At 38.0% G+C, this 20,702-nt stretch overlaps 1 non-coding gene across 1 annotated transcript; it reads left to right on the top strand.

The window, feature by feature from the left end:
* The first annotated feature begins 19,381 nt into the window (after positions 1–19,381).
* LOC128281953 (small nucleolar RNA R71) lies at positions 19,382–19,487 on the top strand. Its single transcript, XR_008272248.1, has one exon. It is a non-coding gene; the product is annotated as a small nucleolar RNA R71 (small nucleolar RNA).
* The last annotated feature ends 1,215 nt before the right edge of the window (positions 19,488–20,702 follow it).

Here is a 20,702-nt window from a genome sequence, read left to right as displayed (position 1 = left end):
AGAGATATTTAAAGTTGTGTGGGACAGTGTCAGAATGACTCCGAAATCCTCTGTTCTATTTTTGGAAAATCATTATAATTTGTAAAAAAATGGTTATAAGATAATATTTATATGCTTAGACTCCTTAATGAGTCTAGTTTCAAATGAAATCAAATAGAACACATTATGAATTCTGTACAATGAAAAATTTGATTCGTAGTGAAGAGTGGTCAGATTAGTCAAACAGTGAAATAGGGGAAACTTTAAGAAAAATCTGGTATTGATTGGCCAAACCTAAAATTCTGGAAATTTTATGGATGGAAGATATACGAGTCTATATTCATGGAAAATTAACGGCAAGTGATTTGGAGTTTTGTATCTCCAGTTATAAATAATTTAGTGACTATTGCTCAGGAAAACAGCTCGTAGTGAATATGTGATTTTGTTGTAAACATGGATAAAACTTGTTTTAGTTGCTCATAAGCTATTGATTAAACCCATACGTGAATTCTAAATCGTGATATTGTAAAACGATATATGAGTGTTAGACGGATCTTGTGACAGCCCAAAATTGACCCTAGTCGGGAAGTGGTTTCGGGACCGCTAAACCGAGTCACCGAAATGTTTGAACGTAATATTTATTGTCTAGAATATGTATTTATGAATGTGTGAAAATTTCAAGCTTCGATTTAGTCGATTGCATGTGAATTCAGTTAGTAGGACTTGTGTGACACATTCGAAAAGTGATAGGCTAATCTATAAGGACCTAATAGTGCATGTAGTCAAAAGGGAGGACTTGCATGTCAAATTCCCCAAGTGCTAGTGGCGGCCATGACAAGGAATTATGGGCAAAACATGTCATGAAACATGTTGTGTAAGTGCTTTATGTTGGAATAAATAAAATAAGGTGCATGGGTGATAAAATAATGAAAAAAAAAGAAAAAGAAATATGATGAAAACAAAGAAAAGAAAAAAAAAGTGTCCATCCTTTCATTTCCTTTGCTTGGCCGAATGTCCTAAGAAGAAGGGGGGGAAGAGCTTTAGAAAATCAGCCATGGTAGTTGCTAGACCAAGGTATGTTTGATGTTGTCCATGAGATTCATGCATGTTTTTAGTTGTTAGTTTGAATTCTATCTATCCCATGGTTGGATTTGGGGTTGTTGGAGAGTTGGGATTTGACAAAGAAGCTTAAAAATTTTTAGTTGATACCTTGATGCTATTAACGTGTTAGTTATATGGATGTGTTAAGTTGCTTGTTATGTTAGCATGAAAGTTGAAGTTGTTAAGTCATGGTGTTGGAGGAGCCGAATGTAGGACTAAGAAGAGGATGAGGGTTCGCTAATATAGTTGAAAGGGATGTTGTCGATTTTAGATTTAGGTTTTGGGAGTGGCTATAATGGGCATTAAGATGTAGAACTTAAGAAATGTAGTTATATGTGGATTTACATGATGTTACAAATAGATGTGAAAATATATGCTAGATTAGGAAAATTTGATTAAGTGTTCATGAGATGAAATTAGGTGGTTAAAAGATGTTATAGTTGACATTGTATATATATATACATACATTCGCCATCCAATTGAGTATGAAGGTAGTGTTAAATCTAATTGTGATGCCCATTTGGAAGTGTATAATCAACTAAATGGGTAATTAGTGTGGATGGTTGCGAATATACAAACATACATATGCATGTGTAATTGAATTATGAATGTTTAGCAAGATGGTTAAACTAGTTGATTTATTGATTAAGCTCAAGAAGTTAAAGGAGGAGAATCAAGCAAGGGAAAGACGAAGGTCATCGAGTAGCCAACTTGGAACTATTTTACCCAACACAAAGTAAGTCACTAAGCGCATATTTTGTATTGATTTAAATAGACATGATGTCTATGTAACTATGCCGAAAGGAATGATAAATCTATATACATGTATGTATGTGGTGATGAAAGTATCGAATGAAGAGAAAAGAGGTGAGATGTATTGAGTTGTTGATTTCGGCACTAAGTGTACGGGTATAAACATTTATGATCATGAAATTGGCACTAAGTGTGCGGGTTTAAAATTTGTACAGCACTAAGTGTGCGAGTTTGATTGTATAGCACTAAGTGTGCGAGTTGATTATATAGCACTAAGTGTGCGGACTCACTATATGTTTTGAAATCACTATTGACACTGAGTGTGCGACATTATTGAGTTGATCACGGACAGCGGATCGGGTAAGTACCTTGCGCTCATGGCTAATAGGCGCTGTGTTTATATTTGGAGTTGAGTTTGGTAAGTTTTGAACCTATGTGACAATTTTAATTGAAGCCACGTACATAAGACTTATCGTGGAATAAGTGAGAGGTCATTTAGTTGTATGATTGTAACGAGAACAAAATGATGTATAAAAATGCCTCTAATATCCTATTGATTAGTATATGGAATGTGAATGTGTAACTTGGTATGAGATTGAACCGAAAGGTCTAAGGAACTATGGTATAGTTCAGTTTGGATGGAGTAATTAACCTCGTTCCATTTTGTTTCCTCTTGTAATAATGTTATTAATGGATGATAGTGCATTGCTTATGACTTACTGAGTTATATACTCATTCGGTGTTTGCTTGTCACTTATTTTAGGTTCCTTGGACTCGACTTTTTATGCATTCGGGACCGTCATCGAAGTCATCACACCAGCTAACAACTTTTGGTATTTTCTTCGTAGTTGGTCTAGGAGTACATTTCGGCATGTATAGGCTGTTATGCTTTGTTGAAATTTGGTATGTAAACTTTTACCATGCGAAAATGGCGTAAATGTTAGGTTGGAATTGGTTTTGTGATGTTTGGACACAAATCATGGTTATAATTTGGGACATGCATGATGAATTATTAGTTAAATTAAGGGAAAGTCATGAAATAGGCCTGGTTTGTTTTAGTAATAGATGTTGACAGCAGCAGTGGTGTGGATGTGAAAAATCACTAAAAATATCAGGAGTGGAATTAAATAGTGAATAAATTATGTAAATGAGCCTTGATGAATCTACTTTCATATGGAAGAAACGAAATGGTCATATGAGTTGTATATTGAGAGATATTTAAGTATTCGTGAAACAGGGCCAGAACGGTTTCTGGATTCCCTGTTCCAACTTTGGAAATTCATTATAAATTAACCAGAGATAATTAGGAGTCATACCATATATTTATAGATTCCTCTTTGAGTCTAGTTTCTAAAGAAATAAACGGCATCAGTATTGAAGCCCTGCACAGGGAGATATTCAAGTCGTAACACACAAAGGTCAGTGTAGTCAACCCCTATAACATGGGAGACTTTAACTAATAAACTGTACTAATTGGCTTGACCAAAAATTCTAGAAAAAATATCTGTAGATGGACATATGAGTCTAGTTTTAGGAAAAAATTACGAAACTGATTTTCGAGTTTTGAAACTCCAGATATGATTTTTAAGGCTACAGTGATGCAATAACCAGCTTGTCTGGAAAAAAAATTTTTATGGACTGTGAAAACAATTAAGTTAAGTCTGTGTGCACCTTGTATTCGACTCCGATAACGGACTCGGGTACGGGGTGTTACAAATTTATTGGTATCAGAGCTATGGTTTAGTCGGTTCTAGGACTACCATAGCACGTATGAGTCTAGCTATACATGCCTTAATGTTAATGTTTAAATGTGTGATGACTTCTGACGGTTAAAATTTTTGTTTTGATTAGTAAATGGATCCGGTGTAGAGAGAACCTTGGCGGATGACGTTGAAAGTGTAGCGGCTGCTCTGCACAAGGGACGCCGCTGTTGAACCTCGGTCATCTGCGAATAATCAAGGTGAGGGGCTAAACAAGCCTTCTTTACCATGATGAATGAGTGGGTCGCGCAATATGCCCGAACCAATCCGGCTATCCAACAATTCCAATTTGAATAATCCACCCCAAGAGCCCGTAATGCCATCGCCATTGACCACGTGAATTTGAGTAAGCCACCGTAGACTTGATTAGGAAGCGGGGCTGAGGAGTTCAAGGCCATAGTTCTTGATGATGCCGAAAGGGCCGAGTTCGCTTGATAACACCATTCGGTGTTTGATGAACTATCATGCACACCGATGAATGTCTAAAGTGTGCTATATCCTTGTTGCGGGACTCAGCCTACTATTGGTGGAGGACCTTGATTTCCATAGTCCCAAACGAACGAGTTACTTGGGATTTCTTTCAAACGGAATTTCGAAAGAAGTATATTAGTCAACGGTTCATCGATCAAAAACGTGAGGAATTCTTGGAACTCAAGCAAGGCCGTATGACAGTATCTGAATATGAACATGAGTTCGTAAGACTCAGTCGGTATGCTCGGGAGTGTGTGGCCGATGAGTTCGCTATGTGTAAAAGATTTGAAGAAGGATTGAATGAAGATTTAAAGCTACTAGTGGGTATTTTGGAGATAAAGGAGTTCGTAACACTAGTCGAACAAGCCTGCAAGGCGGAAGAACTTGGAAAGGAGAAGAAGAAGGCTGAATTTGAAGCTAAAGACTATCGTAAGAGATCGACGGGTAAAGCTCCGTTCTCGGCTGTAAAGAAGTTCAGGGAGGACACTAATAAATCGAGGACAACTGCGGGAATTTCCATTAGAGCACGACCATCGACGGACTCCCGAGCTACTTCGGTAGCTAGTGTGGGCAATAACCGTCAAGAGAAACCTGAATGCCCCCAATGTGGAAGAAGACACATAGGTGAATGTTGGGGTAAGTCTACTAACAGGGCCTGTTACGGATGCGGTTCGAAGGACCACTTCATTAGAGATTGCACGGAGCTTGAAGAGAAGAATAGGATGCAAGGTGCAATACCTAGTGGAATGATAGCTAGAGGTAGACCACCGAGAATTTCAGGAGGTAGGGGTGGTAGTCAGAGAGGGGCCACTGATACGGCTGTTCGATCTGAGACCCGTACTCCTGCTAGGGCATATGCCATCCGTGCACGAGAGGAAGCATCCTCCCCTGATGTTATCACTGGTACTTTCACTCTTCTTGATACTAATGTAATTGCATTAATCGACCCTGGCTCTATTCATTCTTATGTATGTGAGACTTTAGCATCTAGTAAGACTCTGCCTATTGAATCTACTGAGTTCGTAATTCGAGTGTCAAATCCCTTGGGTCAATATGCGCTTGTTGACAAAGTGTGTAAGAGATGCCCTCTGATGATCCGAGAATCCTGTTTTCCGGCCGATTTGATGCTTTTACCATTTGATGAATTCGATGTTATTCTTGGTATGGACTGGTTGACCGTATATGACGCAGTGGTGAGTTGCAAAAGAAAAACCATTGATTTGAGGTGCGCAAATAACGAGATAATCCGAGTTGAGTCTACAGACTTAAAGGGGTTGCCAGCTGTACTATCGTCAATGTTGGCTCAGAAATATGTAAGAAAGGGGTGCGAAGCATACCTTGCGTATGTACTTGGTGACAAAGAGTTAGAAAAGAAACCCGAATCTGTGCCGGTGGTTAGCGAATACCCGGACGTTTTTCCCGAAGAATTACCGGGTTTGCCACCTGTTCGGGAGATAGAGTTTGGTATTGAGCTTGTACCTGGGACTACGCCAATTTCGATAGCTCCGTATCGTATGGCACCAACCGAGTTAAAGGAGTTGAAAGCTCAGTTGCAAGAATTGACGGATAGAGGTTTCGCTCGACCAAGTTTCTCACCTTGGGGTGCACCAGTATTGTTTGTGAAAAAGAAGGACGGAACTATGAGATTGTGTATTGACTATCGTCAGCTGAACAAAGTGACGATAAAGAATAAATACCCGTTACCGCGTATTGATGATTTGTTTGATCAACTAAAGGGAGCCTCAGTGTTTTCGAAGATAGATTTGAGATCGGGTTATTATCAGTTGCGGATTCGAGATTCGGATGTACCCAAAATTGCTTTCAGAACGAGATATGGTCACTACGAGTTCTTAGTGATGCCGTTTGGGCTCACTAATGCCCCTGCGGTATTTATGGATTTGATGAATCGGATCTTCAGACAGTATTTGGACCGGTTCGTAGTTGTGTTCGTTGATGACATCTTGGTCTATTTAAGAAATGAGACCGAACATGCTGAACACCTGAGACTAGTGTTGCAAATTTTACGGGATAAGCAGTTATATGCTAAGTTCAGCAAGTGTGAGTTCTGGTTAAGAGAGGTTAGCTTCTTGGGTCATGTGGTATCGGCATCGGGTATTCGAGTCGACCCGAGCAAAATTTCAGCCATACTTAACTGGAAGCCTCCGAGAAATATTCGAGGTTCGAGCTTTTTGGGACTTGCCGGTTACTACTGACGGTTTGTGAAAGGTTTCTCGATGATAGCCACACCCATGACGAAGCTACTTCAAAAAGATGTTAAGTTCGAATGGACGGAAAAATGTCAGAAAAGTTTTGATCAACTGAAAACTTATTTGACGGAAGCTCCAATTTTAGTGCAGGCCGAATCAGGCAAAGAGTTTGTCATCTATAGTGACGCCTCCCTACTTGGGTTGGGTTGCGTATTGATGCAAGAAGGTCGAGTTGTGGCCTATGCGTCGAGACAATTAAAGCCACATGAGAAAAATTATCCGACCCATGATCTCGAATTAGCTGCCATCGTATTCGCCTTGAAAATATGGCGACATTACTTATTTGGTGAAAAGTGCCATGTGTATTCGGATCACAAAAGTCTCAAATATTTGATGACTCAAAGAGACTTAAATCTGCGACAAAGACGTTGGCTCGAGTTGTTAAAAGATTATGAGCTTGTCATTGATTATCACCCGGGAAAGGCTAATGTGGTTGCGGACGCCTTAAGCCGAAATCCTTGCTTTGCTTTCTGAGCGATGAATGTACACTTGTCTATTCTACCCGACAATGTGTTAGTAGCCGAATTAAAGGCCAAACCATCATTGATTTATCAAATTCATGAAGCTCAAAAAGTCGACGATGAGTTGGTTGCAAGACGGGCTGAATGTGTGCCGAATGTGGAATCAGAATTTCAAGTTGATGATAACGATTGTTTGAGGTTCAGAAATCGTTTGTGTATTCCAAGAAATTTAGAACTTATTTCGATAATTCTGAACGAAGCTCATTGTAGCCGAATGCCAGTCCACCCGGGGAGTACTAAAATGTACAACGACCTAAGACGTCAGTTTTGGTGGTATGGTATGAAACGAGACATTTCTGATTTTGTTTCGAAGTGTTTAATATGTCAGCAAGTGAAGGCGGAACATCAAGTGCCTACGGGTCTACTCCAACCGATCATGATACCTGAATGGAAATGGGATCGAGTAACGATGGATTTTGTATCTGGGTTGCCAGTGTCGGCAAGTAAGAAAGATGCGATTTAGGTCGTTGTTGATAGATTGACTAAGTCGGCTCACTTTATCCCCGTATGCACGGATTTTTCAATGGATAAATTAGCTGAATTGTATGTTTCTCAGATTGTGAGATTACACGGGGTACCTATTTCTATCGTGTCGGATAGAAATCCGAGATTCACCTCACGATTTTGGAAGAAATTGCAAGAAGCTTTGGGTACCAAGTTGCATTTCAGCACCGCCTTTCACCCCCAAACCGATGGTCAATCCGAGCGGATAATTCAGATACTTGAGGATATGTTGAGATGTTGCATCCTCGAGTTTAGTGGTTCATGGGAACGGTATTTACCTTTGATTGAATTCGCTTACAACAATAGTTTTCAATCAAGTATTAAGATGGCACCTTACGAGGCTTTGTACGGTCGTAAATGTCGTACACCATTGTTTTGGACCGAGCTTGGTGAAAGTAAAATTTTCGGAGTTGATTTGATTAAAGATGCTGAACAGAAAGTAAAGGTAATCCGTGAAAGTCTGAAGGCGACCACAGATCGTCAGAAATCGTACGCGGATTTGAAGCGAAAAGACATTGAGTATCAGGTGGGAGATAAAGTGTTTCTTAAAGTTTCGCCTTGGAAAAAGATACTCAGATTTGGCCGTAAAGGCAAATTGAGTCCGAGGTTCATCGGGCCATATGAAGTCTCCGAACGAGTCGGTCCAGTTGCATATCGTTTGATTTTGCCCCCTGAACTTGAAAAGATTCACAACGTCTTCCATGTTTCGATGCTTCAACGTTATAGATCTTATCCGTCACACGTAATTAGTCCATCAGAGGTTGAAATTCAAGCCGATATGAGTTATGAAGAAGAACCGATTCGTATCCTAGCTCGTGAAGTGAAGGAGTTGCGAAACAAAAGGGTTCCGTTAGTAAAAGTGTTATGGCTCAAACACGGGATGGAAGAAGCTACTTGGGAACCCGAGAGCGTTACCCAAACCTATTTACCGGTAAGATTTTCGGGGACGAAAATTTCTTAAGTGGGGGAGAGTTGTGACAGCCCAAAATTGACCCTAGTCGGGAAGTGGTTTCGGGACCGCTAAACCGAGTCACCGAAATGTTTGAACGTAATATTTATTGTCTAGAATATGTATTTATGAATGTGTGAAAATTTCAAGCTTCGATTTAGTCGATTGCATGTGAATTCAGTTAGTAGGACTTGTGTGACACTTTCGAAAAGTGATAGACTAATCTATAAGGACCTAATAGTGCATGTAGTCAAAAGGGAGGACTTGCATGTCAAATTCCCCCCCCCAAGTGCTAGTGGCCGGCCATGACAAGGAATTATGGGCAAAACATGTCATGAAACATGTTGTGTAAGTGATTTATGTTGGAATAAATAAAATAAGGTGCATGGGTGATAAAATAATGAAAAAAAAAAGAAAAAAGAAATATGATGAAAACAAAGAAAAGAAAAAAAAAAGTGTCCATCCTTTCATTTCCTTTGCTTGGCCGAATGTCCTAAGAAGAAGGGGGGGAAGAGCTTGAGAAAATCAGCCATGGTAGTTGCTAGACCAAGGTATGTTTGATGTTGCCCATGAGATTCATGCATGTTTTTAGTTGTTAGTTTGAATTCTATCTATCCCATGGTTGGATTTGGGGTTGTTGGAGAGTTGGGATTTGACAAAGAAGCTTAAAAATTTTTAGTTGATACCTTGATGCTATTAACATGTTAGTTATATGGATGTGTTAAGTTGCTTGTTATGTTAGCATGAAAGTTGAAGTTGTTAAGTCATGGTGTTGGAGGAGCCGAATGTAGGAATAAGAAGAGGATGAGGGTTCGGCTAACATAGTTGAAAGGGGATGTTGCCGATTTTTAGATTTAGGTTTTGGGAGTGGCTATAATGGGCATTAAGATGTAGAACTTAAGAAATGTAATTATATGTGAATTTACATGATGTTACAAATAGATGTGAAAATATATGCTAGATTAGGAAAATTTGATTAAGTGTTCATGAGATGAAATTAGGTGGCTAAAAGATGTTATAGTTGACATTGTATATATATATACATACATTCGGCCATCCAATTGAGTATGAAGGTAGTGTTAAATCTAATTGTGATGCCCATTTGGAAGTGTATAATCAACTAAATGGGTAATTAGTGTGGATGGTTGCCGAATATACAAACATACATATGCATGTATAATTGAATTATGAATGTTTAGCAAGATGGTTAAACTAGTTGATTTATTGATTAAGCTCAAGAAGTTAAAGGAGGAGAATCAAGCAAGGGAAAGACGAAGGTCATCGAGTAGCCGACTTGGAACTATTTTACCCAACACAAAGTAAGTCACTAAGCGCATATTTTGTATTGATTTAAATAGACATGATGTCTATGTAACTATGCCGAAAGGAATGATAAATCTATATACATGTATGTATGTGGTGATGAAAGTATCGAATGAAGAGAAAAGAGGTGAGATGTATTGAGTTGTTGATTTCGGCACTAAGTGTGCGGGTATAAACATTTATGATCATGAAATTGGCACTAAGTGTGCGGGTTTAAAATTTGTACAGCACTAAGTGTGCAAGTTTGATTGTATAGCACTAAGTGTGCGAGTTGATTATATAACACTAAGTGTGCGGACTCACTATATGTTTTGAAAACACTATTGACACTGAGTGTGCGACATTATTGAGTTGATCACGTCAACGGATCGAGTAAGTACCTTGCGCTCATGGCTAATAGGTATTTGTGTTTATATTTGGAGTTGAGTTCGGTAAGTTTTGAACCTATGTGACAATTTTAATTGAACCCACGTACATAAGACTTATCGTGGAATAAGTGAGAGGTCATTTAGTTGTATGATTGTAACGAGAACAAAATGATGTATAAAAATGCCTCTAATATCCTATTGATTAGTATATGGAATGTGAATGTGTAACTTGGTATGAGATTGAACCGAAGGTCTAAGGAACTATGGTATAGTTCGGTTTGGATGGAGTAATTAACCTCGTTCCATTTTGTTTCCTCTTGTAATAATGTTATTAATGGATGATAGTGCATTGCTTATGACTTCTTGAGTTATATACTCATTCGGTGTTTGCTTGTCACTTATTTTAGGTTCCTTGGACTCGACTTTTTGTGCATTCGGGACCGTCATCAAGTCATCACACCGCTAACAACTTTTGGTATTTTCTTCGTAGTTGGTCTAGGAGTACATTTCGGCATGTATAGGCTGTTATGCTTTGTTGAAATTTGGTATGTAAACTTTTAGCCATGCGAAAATGGCGTAAATGTTCGGTTGGAATTGGTTTTGTGATGTTTGGACACAAATCATGGTTATAATTTGGGACATGCATGATGAATTATTAGTTAAATTAAGGGAAAGTCATGAAATAGGCCTGGTTTGTTTTAGTAATAGATGTTGACAGCAGCAGTGGTGTGGATGTGGAAAATCACTAAAAATCTCAGGAGTGGAATTAAATAGTGAATAAATTATGTAAACGAGCCTTGATGAATCTACTTTCATATGGAAGAAAGGAAACGGTCATATGAGTTGTATATTGAGAGATATTTAGTATTCGTGAAACAGGGCCAGAACGGTTTTTGGATTCCCTGTTCCGACTTTGGAAATTCATTATAAATTAACCAGAGATAATTAGAGTCATACCATATATGTATAGATTTCTCTTTGAGTCTAGTTTCTATAGAAATAAACGACATCAGTATTGAAGCCCTGCACAGGGAGATATTCAAGTTGTAACGCACGAAGGTCAGTGTAGTCAACCCCTGTAACATGGGAGACTTTAACTAATAAACTGTACTAATTGGCTCAACCAAAAATTCTAGAAAAAAAATCTGTAGATGGACATATGAGTCTAGTTTCAGGGAAAAATTATGAAACTGATTTTTGAGTTTTGAAACTCCAGATATGATTTTTAAGGCTGATAAAGTGACGCAAAGAACCAGCTTGTCTGGAAAAATTTTTTTTATGGACTGTGAAAACAATTAAGTTAAGTCTGTGTGCACCTTGTATTCGACTCCGGTAACGGACTCGGGTACGGGGTGTTACAGATCTTTGATATTAGAATTTGTGAAATTGTAAGTTTATGAGTATTCGAATATGAAATGATAGTATGGTGTGAAATTGAATTATTCATTGGAAAATGATTGATGTAGATTCGGCCAAGACAAAGTGTATACATGATAGTATATGTGGTATGTGAAGTATATTTGGATAATTGTGATGTGAATACATGAAAATTTATATTTTGATTTAGGATTTTATGTGATGAATGTGAATGTGTATATATGAGATAAGGCCGAATGGCCAATGTGATGAATGTGAACATGCATATATGTGGTAAGGCCGAATGGCCAATGTGATGAATGTGAACATGCATATATGTGATAAGGCCGAATGGCCAATGTGATGAATGTGAGCATGCATATGTGTGATAAGGCCGAATGGCCAATGTGGTGAATATGAACATGCATATATGTGGTAAAGCCGAATGGCTGATGTGAAATGTGTATGAGATATGTATATGTGGTAAAGCTGAATGGCTAATGTGAAATATGTATGAGATATGCATATGTGGTAAAGCCGAATGGTCAATGTGAAATATATATATGAGATATGTATATGTGGTAAAGCCGAATGGCTAGTGTGAAATATGTAGGCGATGTGCGTATATTGTGGCCGAACGACCAATGTGAAAGGTGTGTATTATTAGATTTTTGATGAGGCAATTGAATTACAAATATGACAGTCGATGTGAATGTTGTAACATGTGATTAAATGTACATGAAACTTGGAAATATATTCCGGGTAAGACCCGATGACTACGTGTGGAGATTATGTCCGGGTAAGACCCGATGACTACGTGTGGAGATTTTGTCCGGTAAGACCCGATAACCGTGTGGAGATTTAAATGCGAGCTAAAGGTCTCGCCGATAATCCGAGTAGAGGTTAAAGCTATAAGACTTCGTAATAAGAATTGCTTATAAATATATTCAATGCGAAAGGTTAAGCAGTATGTACTCCAAGTTTATATGTGAGCTTGATTTGAACTAAATCATAAGGTAGTTATGTGATGCATACGAGAGCAATCTATGAGACTATTCCTATGATTATGTGACATCGGATCAGTGTGAGAGGTTATGTGAAATCATACAATATATTTATGTCACATGAGCTCACTTTTATGTGAAAGTTTATCTGCCTATTGTATATGATGAGATGTGCATATTCGGTGAAGGGATGGTATGCCAAAGGAAGAGTGAAATAAAATATACGAACAACTATGTTATAATTTGATTGTTATCTGTTGACACTGCTTAAAACTTACTAAGCATTGTAATGCTTACTCCGCTTACTCTGTTTCCTCTGTTTTATAGATCTCATTCTTGGTTACTGTGCTCGGGGATCGTCAACAACTAGTCACACTATCACTATCCACCGCTTGTTCTTGTTATGTTTAGAATTATTTTATGGCATGTATAGAATAGACTAGTGGCGGAAGAATATTTTTGGTTAATGTATATAAGCCATGCGAAAATGGCATCTTTGAATGTTTACTTAGTGAAGTTTAAATTTTACCTCTGGTTGTGCTTAGTACTTATTTAAATGAACGATCTTTATTTCAAGAAAAAGTTCAAAATTTTACTGTTCTGACATGAGTTACAAGTCCGGTAATGCCCCTTACCTATTCTGGCGACGGTTACGGGATAGGGGTGTTACATTTAGCCAAATCATAATAACACATGTCATAGAACTAGGTCCCTATACATGCCACTCACTTGATATTTCTAACATATGTATCAATACTCTAAAGGTAATGTCTTGATAGTGTGATGCTGCCTCCGACGATCTCCAACACCGAGCCAACCTGACAACACTAAAAGAAATGGAAAGGAGGGATTAAGCTTTATGCTTAGTAAGCTCGCATGAAAAATAATAAGCAATGTATTAACATGCTATTTTTCAATTCCTCCCTATTTATTCAAAGTCCAGTTAAGTTGTTTTCTTGAGTCATGGTCACTAAATTATTTATATCTAGAGCTACGAGACTCCAAATTGATAATTTCTAATTTTCCCAGAAAATAGACTCACATATCTTCTTACCATAAAATTTTCAAACTTTTTGGTGGAGCCAATAAGTACAGTTTATTCTTTAAAGTCACCCTTGTTTCACTATCTGACAGTTCTGACCCCTCTGGACTAAGAATTAATTATCTCTTCGTGAAAGATTTGGATAATGTTCCTGTTTGTTTCTTTAGAAAATAGACTCATTAATAATTTTAAGCATATAAATTATAACCCATAATTATTTTTTTACAATTTTTAATGATTTTTCCAAATCAGAATAGGGGATTCCAAAATCATTCTGACTCTGTCTCACAAAATTTCAAATATCTCATAATATGAAATTATTTTGCTTACATCATTTCCTTTATATGAAACTAGACTCAATAAGCTTTTATTTCATATCTTATTCAACTTCTAATTCAGTTTCCACCATTTTTGGAGATTTTTCAAAATCACACAACTATTGGTGTCCAAAACTGGTTTATTACTAAATTTCACTCTTTCATGTTTTCTTTGTAGTAACTTTCATTGTAACACTTACTCCATATCAATCTTACCAAAGTTCGATCACATATCGAGCACGTTGCTCATAAGTTTACACACACGAACCTTTACTTATTCATCAAATAGTCATATTGAATTACACCTAGTCATTTCCTATTGAACACATTGGAACAATAACGGATGCCTGGTGGCCTGCACATAGTACCACCCTTGTAGTCAAAGCTACCTTCTTCACAAAGTGGCCTTCACATGGTACCACACTTGTGACCAAAGCTATCTTTTACACATAGTGGCCTGCACTTAGTACCACACATGTGATCGAAGCTATCGGGTACACATAGTAGCCTACAGTTAGTACTACACATACGACCTAACTATCTGGTACACATAGTAGCCTGCACTTAGTACTACGCACGTGACCTAAAACCTTTTTAAACATATAGTAACCTGCACATAGTAATACACATGTGTTCTCACAATGGATCATTCGTATCTTTTCTATTTCGAAGGTCTAACCGGGAAATTCCTCACTTTTCAACATTTTACCAATTCATCCATAATCAATTTCAATTCATAATTTACATCAAGTGATCATTCAATATGCAACCACCTCTTATATAATAAAAAAATATGATAACATAAGTAAAAATGATATATTATTTACATACAAACTTACCTTCCTTTTCACTCTTTCACAAGTTATCCAACTTAATAAAACATCATGTTATATCAAATTCTCAATATATTCAGTTATTATATAGCAAGCCATCAATGATTGAACCATCAAATATTTCATGTGTGATACGTGATATCTTCTTCTATGTCTAAAACAACGAAATCAACTGGAATATAAATTTGTCAATTTTAACGAGTACATCTTCAATAATCCCCCTAGGAAATCTGATTGTTTTAACGGCTAATTGAATACTCATCCTAGTTTATTTGGGTTGCTCAAGACCTAGTTGCTTAAACAGTTTGTAAGGCATGACATTGATTGTAACACCCCGTACCCGAGACCGTTGCCGTAATCGAACACGAGGTGCTAACCGACTTAATTCATTTACTCTCACAGTCCATTTAAAAATTTTCCAGACGACTGGCTAACTGTGTCACTGTCACCTTAAAAATCATAACTTGAGTTCCACAACTCGAAAATTAGTTTTGTAATTTTTTCCCGAAACTAGACTCATATATCCATCTACATATTTTTTTCTAGAATTTTTGGTTGGCCCAATTAGTACAGTTTATTATTTAAAGTCTCCCCTGTTACAGGGTGTGACTACACTGACCTTCATGCATTACAATTTGGATATCTCCCTGTACAAGGCTTCAATACTGATTCCGTTTCTTTCTATAGAAACTAGACTCAAAAAGGAATCTATACATATATGGCATGACTTCTAAATGTATCTGGTTAATTTATAATGAATTTCCAAAGTCAGATCAGGGGATCCAGAAACTGTTCTGGTCCTGTCTCACGAAAACTTTAACATCTCATAATATACTGTTCATATGAATGTTTCGTTACTTTCCTATGAAAATAGATTCATCAAGGTTCGATTACATAATTTATTCACTATTTAATTCCATCTCTACTATTTTTAGTGATTTTTCACATCCACATCACTGCTGCAGCCAGCATCTATTTTTAAGGTAAACTTTACCTATTTCATGATCCTCCATGGATCAACTAGAGTTTGTCATACATATACCAAAAGTGATCAAGAATAACCATTCCCATGGCTAACCGTTACCAACATTTCCATACCTCTCGACGGACAACATACAAATGATTATAATGCTATGATCAAAGTATATTTAAGCCATTTTCGCATGGCTATCCAAATTTACACAAAACCGAAAGGTACATGACCTACAACAAAAGGGTAGTCCTATACATGCCATTTCAAAGTTCAACCAAAGTATACCAAAAGGAGCTTTGATAGTGTGGGCGACTTCGACTTCAAAAATCCCGAGTCCGATAGCTGAAGAACCAAAATCTATAAAACAGAGAATTAAATAAACGGAGTAAGCATTAAATGCTTAGTAAGTTTTGAGCAAAGAATTTAAGCACAACCGAAGTATAGCATTCATATAACTAAACGGATGATTCCATATATATACATATTCTCAAATCATTCCTACTTCACATTCCAACCCCTATATTCATACATAAGGGATCATCTTAGCCAAATACCGGAAGCTCATTACTCGACTGAGCGAATATTATTCGAAGGGAATCAACTATTCCAATGCACATACGAAACATACCTCATTGTTGGGATTTTACAAGCGTATTAACTGAAATTTTACAGCAAGATTGCTCATTCCCGAATCATGTACCTTCGGAATTTAACCGGATATAGCTACTCATTCAAATGCCTTGGGACATAGCCCGGTTATAGTAACTTCGCATAAATGCCTTGGGACTTAACCGGATTTAGTAACTTCGCACAAATGCCTTGGGCTTAGCCCGAATTAGTAACTCGCACAAATGCCTTCGGATCTTAGTCCGGATATAGTCACTTAGCACAAAGCCTTGGGACTTAGCCCGGACATCATTCAATAACCATGCACATTTATCAATAAATCATGACACATCCAGTATTTCATTTTCATTAGCAAAGCTCAAACACAAGACACTTATCACACTTGCAATTTCGGCTCATTAGCCACATACAAAGAGCATGATCTAATCAAATCATAATCTAAGTTCCATTACTCGAAAACTTACCTCGGATGTGGTCGAACGATTTCGGTGGCTATTCGATAACTTTTTCCTTTCCTTATCCAACTGTGGTCCTCTAAGCTCTTGAGCTAATTCAAACAAATTTAACTTATTAAAGTCTCATTATGCTAGCTTATGGCGAATATGACAAGGAGTTTAATAGGTCATATGGCCACCCTTTAGCTCAAATACACAATGGTCATGCGCATTTTTAATCACATTAAGCAATTTAACACAATTCATTTGAACATCAAAAGAGAAGCTCAAGGTACTTAGCCCATATATACATTAGACATTAGAGTCACATATGTACGAAATCACAAATCGAATTCAACATATTAGCTAATATTCCCCTTAGCCGAATTTTCTAAGTCAAGATAAAGCCATCAATATGCTTACCTATGGCCGAACATACACATCAACTTATGTACTCATTCATGTGGCCGAACATACACATCTATGTTAAGGCCGATTGCAACACTTAATACATTCTACAAGTATGGTCACTTGTATTGACTAAACACCATTTTGTTTCAAGTTCAAAACTTGGCTAGTACACATATATACACTATTAAAGCATCCTCTCCCTTTCCATCAATTCAACACATTCATTACTCATTAATATACAAAATTATATTCGGCCTTGGCACACAACTTGCTAGCCGATTCTTCTCCATATATCAACTAATGCACATATGTGCTCATTTGTTAGACTCTACTTCATCTAACAACAACCATATTTCTCCTCTACTTTCTACCATGGCCGAATGCATCACAACACCATACCATTTCGATTTTGGTCATGGTTAAACAAAGAACTTAATGTTTCACTCAAAAATGCTAAAAAGAAGATTCAAGAGTCATCAATCCACCATCACATGCATCATTACAAAGCTTCATTTTTAGCATGTAAACGACATCAACACCAATCCACCTTAGCCGAATACCATCTCCATGACATAGCAAAGATTTGAACCATGGGCTAGCTAGAACTCAAACTAACAACTAAAAACATGCATGAATCTCATGGACAACTTCAAACATACCTTAGTCTAGCAACCCACCATAGCCGATTTTCTCAAGCTCTTCCCCTTCCTTTCTTTCCTCTATTCGGCCAAGGATGTTCAAGAATGAACACTTTTTTTTTTTGTTTTCTTTCCTTCAACTCACGGCAAAGGGGGGAGGGGGGAAACAATCACACACATTGCCCATGCTCTTTATTTTATTATTCCTTACATAATGCATTATCCCAACATGTTTATGACATGTTTTTAGCCACAACATTTTGTCCACCCATGCTCATGGCCGGCCACTACATATTAGGGGGGAAAATTGACATGCAAGTCCTCCCTTTTGATTACATGCACTATTAGATCCTTGTAGATTAGCCTATCACATTTCAAAAATGTCACACATAAGTCCTTTTGACTAAATTCACATGCAACTTACTAAATCGAAGCCTAAAACTTTCACACATTCATAATCACATATCTTAGACAATAAATACCATATTCAAATAATTTGGTGACTCGGTTTAGCGGTCCCGAAACCGCTTTCCAACTAGGGTCACTTTAGGGCTGTCACATTGATGCTAGCCCTTAAATAAGCCAAACCATTATTAACGTCTAGGCTACCAATTAAACAGGGAATTGTAAAACTCCCTGGATCTTTTAATTTGTTGGCCAGGTTATTCTGTATGGCTGAGCAAACCGCATTTAGCTCCACATGCGATGCCTCATCCAACTTCCGCTTGTTTGTTAAAATCCCCTTTAAGAATTTGACTGCGTTTGGCATCTGTGAAAGAGCTTCAATAAACAGTAAGTTAATATGTAACTTATTTAATAATTTAAGAAATTTACCGAATTGTTCTTCTATGCGGTCTTTCTTTGTCGCATTTGGGTATGGCACTCAAGGTTTGTATTCTTCACTTACCGGTTTTTGGTCATTGTGGTCCACCTCACCTTTACCTTTACTTAGCATAGTTTCTTGCCTCGGTTCTGGTTCAGGTGCAACTAACCCTTCCTCATCTTGAATGGTAATTGCATTGATTTGCTCCCTTGGGTTAGGTTCAGTGTTACTCGGCAGGCTGCCTTGTGGTCGTTTAGATATCAATTTAGCGAGCTGACCTATCTAAGTTTCGAGCCCTTGGATCGACGCTTGTTGATTTTTAAGTGTTGTCTCAGTATTCTGAAATTGAGTTTCTAACACCGAGATGAATTTTGTTAGCATCACTTCAAGGTTCAATTTTTTCTCTTGTTGGTGGGGTGGTTGTTGGAAGCCTAGAGGTGGTGGTGGTCTCTGATTTCCTTATCCTCCCCATGAAAAATTTGGATGGTTCCTCCAACCTGCATTGTAAGTGTTGCTATAAGGATTATTTTGAGATCGATGATTATTACCCATATAATTTAACTGCTCATTCTCCATGTTGTGGCCATAGGGTGGGTATTCTGGATTGCTTGATCCACCTCCACTTGCTTTGCATTGCATTATTGGGTGAACCTGTGAAGAACCGAGAAAACTATCAATTTTTTGTTCAAAAGTTCTACCTAATTAGAGAGCATGGTGACCGAATCGACGTTAAGAATGCCGACTGTTTTCGTTGGTTTTGCCCTCATGACTTGCCACTGATAATTATTCTGTGAAATCTCTTCTATAAATTCATATGCATCCTCAGGTGTCTTATTATTTATAGTTCCACCAGCGGCTACTTCAATCATTTGTCGAGTCGAAGGATTCAGGCCATTGTGAAATGTTTGAACCTGTAGCCAGAGTGGTAACCCATGGTGAGGGCACCTTTTCAAAAGGTCCTTGTATCTCTCCCATGCATCGTAGAGTGTTTCTAAATCCATCTGCACAAAAGAAGAGATATCATTGTGTAATTTGGTTGTTTTAGCCGACGGAAAATATTTTAATAAAAAATTTTCGGTCATTTGTTCCCAAGTAGTGATTGACCGTCGTGGTAACGAGTTCAACCCTTCTTCTAGCTAAAGAGATGAGATCCCTGCGCCTGACTAAGCTAAGCTAAGAAGAGAAACTTGTTTGTTTAGGATCCCACATCGATTGGTTTCAAACGCGAAATAGCACCTTTTCGAGGCCCCTTTGGCAAAGGATCTAGAGGTACCTGAAGTGAAGAGGATTCGCGAGCACTTAGATGAAGACTCTCGGATAGGGCAGGAAATGGCACGTTTAGGCCTCAGAATTAGGAGTATCCTAGTCCGGCGCGCAGCGTCTATTTTTTTTAGATGGGATGTCAGGAAACATAGTGTTTTAAAAAAAGGGATTTCCACTTCGAAACCGCTACGCCCCTCAAGATCAAGAGGAGTAACTTTCACATGGATCGAGGGATAAAAACCTCTGAGCAATCATTTTCCCCTATTAGTCTACTTGCTTTATTTGCGAATTACTCTATTTTCGGTTAGGTACAACTATGCCTGCCCAGTTATAACTCTTTCGCCATAAGGAATAGAAGGCTGACCAATCCCCGCTGGACCGGAAAAGCCACAGGTTCTATGTCGCACACTCCCGATTTGAGAAGTACAGGCAGCCCAGGCAAGATACATAATGGAGTTAATCAAGCCCGATTGTCCATGCTACCAGACCTGAGCGTTGACTGGGAATGTCCAATTGGCAGAGATATTCTAGACCCAAAAGGTGTTCCAATCATCGTTATGAAATGAAGTGCGACAAGTCTATCCTATGGCTGCAGGCGGATGCTAGGGCGCCGTTACTGCTCTCGTAGTCGTAGCCGCTCTTCCTACATTGATAGACCTCTTATCTATGGAATAAGTTAAAAACATCTATTTATTTAATGAAAATCCTGCGCTTGCAATGCAAAGGCAGAGACCTAAAGAATTGTCATTCTATTCCCTTCGACATGGGCCATGAGAACGAAATTAGATTAGTGCCACTTCCCGCAGCAATAGCAGTAGTGGAGAAAAGAAGGTGTAGTCGGAATGTCTTGGCAAGAATAGGTTTTGCAAGAATCCACTGTTTAGCGGGATAAACCCTGTAGGACTTCTTCCTTTCCTCTTGTCGGAAGAAGTAGGAATCTATCTAGACTTTAATGACAAGAATCGGAGGAAAGATGCATAGTTTT

This window comes from Gossypium arboreum, chromosome 1 (genome assembly GCF_025698485.1).
Source record: "Gossypium arboreum isolate Shixiya-1 chromosome 1, ASM2569848v2, whole genome shotgun sequence".
Taxonomy (NCBI): Eukaryota; Viridiplantae; Streptophyta; class Magnoliopsida; order Malvales; family Malvaceae; genus Gossypium; species Gossypium arboreum.
Note: the sequence above shows the minus strand (reverse complement) of the source record. Positions and strands in the feature narration are given on the sequence as shown.